Genomic DNA, 7,582 nt, shown 5'->3' with positions numbered 1-7,582 from the left:
AAATCAGGCTACAGAATCTCCTGCCAATCACTTTGTTCTATCCTGTGGTTTCTCAACAGCTATTATGGCCAGCTGTCATATTCACTGTCTCACCGAGTGGGGACAACCTGAGAGAAGAAGTAGAAGGAGATAATTCTATAACAAATCTGAAACAAACAAACAAAAAGAGCCGTTAAGACTGCTGTGAATTGTTTCATGGTTGAAGGAATGAATGGATGGATGGATAAATGGATGGAAGGACGGACAGATGGTACAATGAACCTCCTAAAATACTGAATGCCAGTCTAGGTTCATGAGCTACTGGGAGCTGTGGCCTTGTCCTGGGAAGGTCAGAGACTGGCATCTCAGTGAGTTCTTGGAGGAACACCACACAATTTTGACTCATCAGTTTTGATCTTGGGTTGGGCGGTTTTTTAAAATGTAGTTGTAACTTTTTCAGCTTGGTAAAAGATGGCAAAAGGTAAAAAAAAAAAAAAAAAAAAAAAAAAAGAGAAAAGCATTTGCAATACATAGGTCAAGGGAAATTGGGAAATTTACTATACTATTCCTTCTGTTCATTAAAATATTTAATATTTAATATTTATTCATTTAAGTGTGTATTATTTTCTAGCCATTGTACTCAGATGGAGGAGAGAGAGAAAGACAGTCAGAGAGACACACTAATAGAAGCATAGAGCTAACTGCATGGAATAATCTTTAAAAGTTTGTGTGAATGGTAAAAACACAGCAATCGAACAGAAAGCAAAGAAGTGCAAAGAAAATGCCAAGGGAGTTCACAGTTAGCGGCAGTTTTCTTAGGTTATATACTACTTCTGTTTCCCCAAATCTTAATTTTGAGTAGTTCAAAACTTTTAAGCATATAATCTTAATCTATCTTTTCATGCATATAGATTTTCTTTCTTCTTTAGAATAAACCTGGATAAACACAAATGAGAAAACTGCAGTTATAAAATGTAATTATCTTTGTTTCCTAGAGCCTAGCCTATCCACATACATTAAAGGATTATAAAAATGCTGATTTTCCACTTGTATACTCTTAAGACAGTTTTCAGTTAGTGACACTGGTGAATGAGTACTTCTGCCTTTGAACAGAAGGAAAAAACTTACTTGTAATGCCTACAATTCTCCTTGTATGGAAAATGTTTAATTGTTCTTGTAACTAAAGGGAAGTCAGAAATTCCCCCCATACAAGGTGGTGATTTACAAGGAAAAGAGAAGTTTAATCATGTGGCAAAGCTTAAGCCACTATGATTTAAGGTGCAAAGCCATCATTGGAAATGTGTTGAAGCAAAGTGAACAGACAATAATCTTAAGTTGCAGAGGCTGGATTTTCTTTTCTACTCAACCCAGTAAACCAAAGATGAATGAGGCAGTATTATGGGAAAAGCCCTGTCCTAGGGCTCACGTGTTGCTGGATACAAATGCAACTCTTATACAGACCTTTTACAAAAGCATTACCTTATGTATACTCTTAAGGTAGGGTTCCAAAATCTTAGTACTGCTAATGTTTTGGACAAAAATATTCACTGTTGTCAGTGGGTGATTCTCTGCATTGCAGGATGTTTAGCAACATCTCTGGCCTCTATCCACTAGAGACCAATGGCACACAACTCCTCTCTTCCCCTGTTGTGAAAACCAAAAACGTGTCCAGACATTGTCAACATCTCCCTGCGGAGCGAAATTGCCTACAGCAGAGAACCTAGGTTCTGAGAAGAGGTGGACTTTGATTTTTATTAGATTGATTATAGTATCACCTGCAGCAGCTGCTCTGGAATATAAAATATTTAAAATGTATACTTTGCATATTCTCAGTGTGATTGTCACACTTAGTAATTCTTCCAGTTCTGGTGGAAAGTGAAACTGGGTAACGAGCTTGGAACTTGTTCATTGCTCTTAAAAACTAAATAGATTTTTATTACTTATAGAAAAGTTAAGTGTTACTATGCATTATGATAAATCAAAGACACATTTAGAAACTAAACTTTTAAAAGTCTGAAAAGCAATTTACTAAGAGAAGTTGAACTTAATTGTTTATTATATGTAAAGTTAGCATTATCCCCTCTTCCCTAAATAGTTAAAAGGAGTTTAGCAGGAAACCCTAAAAATGACCAGCATTTCGGTAGAATATTCTGTTATAGAAGAGTACTGCATACATAATCTTAATGCATTGCTATTACATCACTATGAGGTGGGCGCCTTTACAAGCTCCTTGAAGGCACTTTGCTGACCCTTGGGGAGACCACGGAGCAAATGGCTCATAGTTCAAACTGTTTGGTTTCATACCTGGCCCCATCACTTTCTAGCGGAGTGACCTGGGGTGATCTGACTTACCTCTTTGCTTCAATGTCACCGGCTCTAAAGTAGGACTATGTAAAGCATTCAGAACGGTGTTGGTGCATAATCAGTTTTCAGTAAGTGTTAGTCATTTTTATAGACCAGGAACTCAAATAATGCTAATTAAATACATGCAAATTTTTGTCCAAGTTAGAGAACTAGAAAAGTCAACCTGTTACTTGACAATGGAAAGTATATGACAATCGGATCATTTAATCAACAAAGAAAATGTGCCAGGATTGTTTCTAGCATCTTACAGACACTCATCCTCATCATGTTCTGGAGCTAGAATTCCCCCTGCCCAGCTCTGCCCAACCCCCATGTACAAACAAAACGTGAAGTTCAGAGGGATTACTTAGTTTGCTCAAAGTGATGCAGCCATTAAGTGTTCGAGTCAGAGTATGAACTCAGGTCTGCCTTATCACAAAGTCGATTCTCATTTCACAATTCTATGGCTCTTGACTACAATCACAACCATCCTAATGGAGTAGCTAACAACATAGCAGGTATCATGTTCATTCACATGACCACACACAAACTAGTCCGATTAACACTCTCAGCAGCCCTGGGTACTCCTACTACATTTCACATATGAAAACCGAGGCTTGAGGAGGTGAAATAAATAATAAAAGATCATGTAGTGGAGAAGTCCTAGAAGCCAAATCCAAACGACAAAATCCGGCCTCTTGGCCACATGTGATGCTGCCTCCCGTCTTACCAAAGAAGGATACTGAAAAAACTCAGGGCCCAAGAGGGAAACCAGAGACAGGATTAAATGGTTTCACAGTCAGAAGAAGTTTGGATCTATCTGTAAAGGAAGTTGTCAGACGAATAAAAGCAAGGAGCTAGGGAAAAGCATGTTGTATCTGGGGACTTCTACAAGATTTCTCATCTATAAAATAAAGACTTGGACCAGGTAATCTCCAAACTTCTTTTAATTCTACAATGCTATATTGTCGCAGTTGGTATTATACTCTCCCACCCCCAGTGCCTAATACACCTGTGCATAAGCTACTCCCCAGTGGCTTCCCTGTGGAATTAGTATAATATCCTTTCTTGGTATCATTGTCTGCAAGGCTCTGCAGGCTGTAGCCCCTGACTGTCTCTGACTTCACTACTTGTCTGTTCTTCCTCAATCACCATGCTCCAGTCACAAGCTTTTTTGTTCTAGAATCTTCCTTTCACAGGGCTTTTATACTTGCTGTTTCCTCTGCCCAAAATGCCCTTCCCCAGATCTTTTCTTAGTGGTTCCTCAAATGAACTTCCTACAATAGGTTTTCTATAACCACTGCATCTAAAGTAGGACTTCCTCACTCATTATTCTTTACCTCATTCCTGTTTTACTTTCTTCATATTAATTATCAGTATTGGAAATTCGTTTTTGTTGTGCTTTTATTTTTTGGCCATTTATCGTATAGTACTCCCAACCATCCCCATGTAAACTCTGTGAGGGCCGGGATCATGTTGATCTGGCTCATGGCTGTACCCCTTGTGCTGATGCCTGACACATAGCAGCACTCAGAATGATTTGTTCAGTGAATGAAGACATGAGTCATCCTGTGTAGCCCACCTGGCACAGAGAAAACATTAAACACAAAATAGGAGCTGAGAAACCTGTCATGGTAGTAAGGATAACTAACATTAATCAAGTTCTAATTATTGGCACTAGGTAAAATCCTTCACACACATTATGTCATTTTAGTCCTCACCACAACTCTATGGTATTATTATTATCCTAGTTTTATAGATGAGGACACGGAATCTTAGCACAATCAAGCAATTTGCCCGAAGTCACAAAGCTAGTAAATTAACTCAGATTCAAAGCCAGTCTAATTTCAGCACAATGCTATTTGCCAATTGTAATCTGTAACACAATTATTTACCAACTTCTGCAAAATGAAACTGCCATTACCTCCATTTGGATTTTTCAAAGTTTATAATTTCAAAGAGTACTATGTGAGTAGCTACTATATGTATCCTGGGACTCAGGCTAGGTAAAGGGTGCTAGGTGCCTAAGATACAGAGATAAATAATGTGATACAGGGCCCAACTTCAGAAGGCACAGTTTAAGAAGAAAAACATAAGTGTGGTAGAATCGACATCTCCATGACCCAAACCCTCCTACACACACACACACACACACACACACACGCACACACACCCCTCATGCTGCTGGAGACTTATTCCTCCTAAATGTTTCCCTTGTACCTGGTGTTTAATTTTGCATTCCTTACATTATAGTCTAACTGCTTAGCACTGTCTAGGAGGAACCGAATAGCCATGATTTACTGAGTGCCTACACATGGCAGGTGATTTATCTATACTCACTGACCGAATTCTTACAACAATGAGGTGGGTGTCATTATTTCTGCTTTACCAATGAGCAGTCAACAGCTTATTGGGTCATTGGATTACAATGCAATGATTACAATAGAGTGTCTGATTACAATGCAGAATTGCCAATATTAGATAGAAGGGTGTGTGTGCAAAGACCTATGGGAGCCCCAAGAAGCAAGTGGCTCTGGCACCCATAGATATTTATTTATTTTTATTTTGTTTGAGACAGGGTCTTACTCTGTTTCCTAGTCTGGAGTGTGGTGGCATAGCTCACTGCAGTTTCAACCTCCTGGGCTCCAATCTGCCCACCTCAGCCTCCTAAGCAGCTGGGACTACAGGTGCACATCACCATGCCTGGCAAATTTTTTGTTTTTTGTAGAGACAGAGTTCTGCCATGTTATTCAGGCTAGTCTTGAACTCCTGAGCTCAAGAGATCTGCCTGTCTTGGCCTCCCAAAGTGCTGGATTACAGGTGTGAGCCAGCCCCAGATATTTACTTTAACACTATAATTGTAACAAATATGAAGATATCTGGCTTTTTTATTAGCTTTTTAATTAAATATTTAATAAATCATATATATCTCACTTTGTAAAATATTTTAACAATATCTTTACTTTTTTGAGAAAAAGCAAATATTTTTTCTTTTTACATTTTTGCTAGGATTAATAATATGTTAGAAGCTTTTTTATTACAATAATTGGAACACAGACTTTAAGATATTTTTTATATTACATTTTCCTGATGTACTGGCTGAATTTTTTTCCCCCTGGGGCAAAGAAAAGTACTTTTCTTCAGCTACTGTCAGTTCCTTTACTTAGGATTTTTCTGAAATGAACCAATCCTTCTCTCTAATAGACACATAGGTACATAATAAGATAAGCACTTTACTTATTTTAACAAATCCAGTATTAGAATCGTTTTTTGCAGCCCGTGAATCATGACGGCCTGCTAAGATTGCCTTCAGTAAAATAAAGTTAGATTGGGACTGACTGATGTGAACACACAAAGTTAACTCCATTATAAAAACTGACCAGGAAAAAAATAATAATAATGCTAAGTTAACCAAAACCTGCTACTGTAATACCAAAACGCTACTAAAAAATTTAGATTGCTTCTGAGTATCCAAAGGTGAGCTCTCCACCCTGTGGTGAGCACGTGACACTCTCCCCAACAGCAGCTCTGTGGGGAGGGCCTGATCCCACTGAGAATTAATTCACTTTCCAGAAGTGAGAGATAAGGGAAAATTCCCATAACAAGAATCCATTTGGTGAACTGCAGTTTGGCGGTATTTGAAGTTTTACACATATTTAAGAATCAAATTTGATCTTACTACACACTTCTTAGGAAAGCCACAATTCAGTTTCATGGAAAATGAAAGACAAGGATTCCAGCTGATCAAATAGCCTAGCTCCCTTCACGGAATCCTGCGAACCCACTCTACATTGATCAACTTCCCACTCAATTCTTGGCACCTATCAATGTCATATCCCAGGGCCAAGTGAAGAGTTTCACAGCAATCAAGTTAATATTTGAAAATTATAAAAAGAATCAAAATTATCTCACTGGGCTCCAACAGATACAATGCATCTACAGAGGCACAAATAAAAGGTTCTTCTTTGCTACAAACTCCATTTTGTAATGGTCCTAAATATTTAAAAAGTTTATTGCTGCTTTCTTGCCTAAGAATTCCCTGCAACATCAACCCAAAACCCACATAAGCAGCAGTACACAATTTTCTAAAGTCTTAGAACAAGAGCAAGTAAGTCTAAACATGAATTATTTTGGTTGCATGAAATTGACTGATAAATAGTAAAGAGTAATTTTGAGATCAATATTGCAAAACTGTGTGCTAATAACTTATCCTTTTATTTATCTATGTATTTTCAAATATAAGTAATGTGATGTCAAGGCTGACACAATCACATTAAACTATGTCCTGCTTCCCTGGCTGTAATTCTAATACTGTCGCCCTCAAAGATTGCAGAGACCACAGAACCAAACTCTTTCCCACAAACCCCCAGATTTTTGTGTGGCAAAGTCCCTTGCAGGAAATGAATTCTGTCTATACTTCAAAACAGAGTCACTAACCCATTAGGCCCTTTAAGCACAGTGCCTCAGGTCCACAATCCTTTTAGATGCCTAAGAAAAGATTTCCTTTTAAAATAAGAACAACAAAAAAAATTAGGTTTGGGTCAAAGAAAATGTTTAAATTTATAATATTAAGATATTTATCTTTATGTCAGTGCAGTTATAAATGTGTTTGTGTGTTTATGAAAAAGGGACTCACCAAGGTGAAATGCCACAGGAGCCACAAAAGCCATAATGCTGGCTGGCCTCAAAATGTCCTTCCTATTAAACTATTTTGAATGATTCCTAGGTATGCCAGATGCCAAGTTTTCTTGGCCAGCTGGGGAACTTCTTTCTCATGTCTTTGGAAGAAATTATCTTTTACTAGATGCTTCTGAGAAAAGCGATTTGCTAGAAGTTTTGGTTACTTCAAATCAATATGTACTCAACTAGGACGTCTCCTCACCCACGTTAATTTTTTAAAGAGAAGGAAAGTAGAAGATGAGCACTTCATGTGAGGCTCTGCCAGCCCACGAGGAAACGCAATCCTCCAGGCTCGCCCGAGCGTGCGCTGCGGGCAGAGGACCGCGACGCCTCCGTCTTGCTGTATTCCGCGGCCGTGCAGCAGAGGGCGCGTGGCTCCCGGCGCTCAGTGCCGCGCGCTCCCCGCGCCTGCAGGATCGTATCCCTATTTGCCCCAAGGTCATAGCTCCTAACCAGCTTGCCAGCCCCAGGCCGGAGACACCGGAGAGGCAGCCCTTCGGGCTGGAGACCCCGGCGCGGGTGGGACGGGAGGGCTCCGGGGCCAGGAGACAGATCACAATGGGGACAGGGGACGAAAGGC

General features: G+C 39.3%; 1 long non-coding RNA gene across 1 annotated transcript; it reads right to left on the bottom strand.

Annotated features, from left to right (window-relative positions):
• Positions 1 to 526: 526 nt before the first annotated feature.
• LOC104653285 (uncharacterized) lies at positions 527 to 7,079 on the bottom strand. Its single transcript, XR_746504.1, has 3 exons — positions 6,959 to 7,079; positions 6,760 to 6,825; positions 527 to 915 (listed from the first exon to the last, which is right to left on the bottom strand). It is a non-coding gene; the product is annotated as an uncharacterized LOC104653285 (long non-coding RNA).
• Between the last annotated feature and the right edge of the window lie 503 nt (positions 7,080 to 7,582).

Source organism: Saimiri boliviensis, chromosome 15 (assembly GCF_048565385.1).
Source record: "Saimiri boliviensis isolate mSaiBol1 chromosome 15, mSaiBol1.pri, whole genome shotgun sequence".
Lineage (NCBI taxonomy): Eukaryota > Metazoa > Chordata > Mammalia > Primates > Cebidae > Saimiri > Saimiri boliviensis.
The sequence above is the reverse complement of the archived record's forward strand: the minus strand, read 5'-3'. Positions and strand labels throughout refer to the sequence as shown.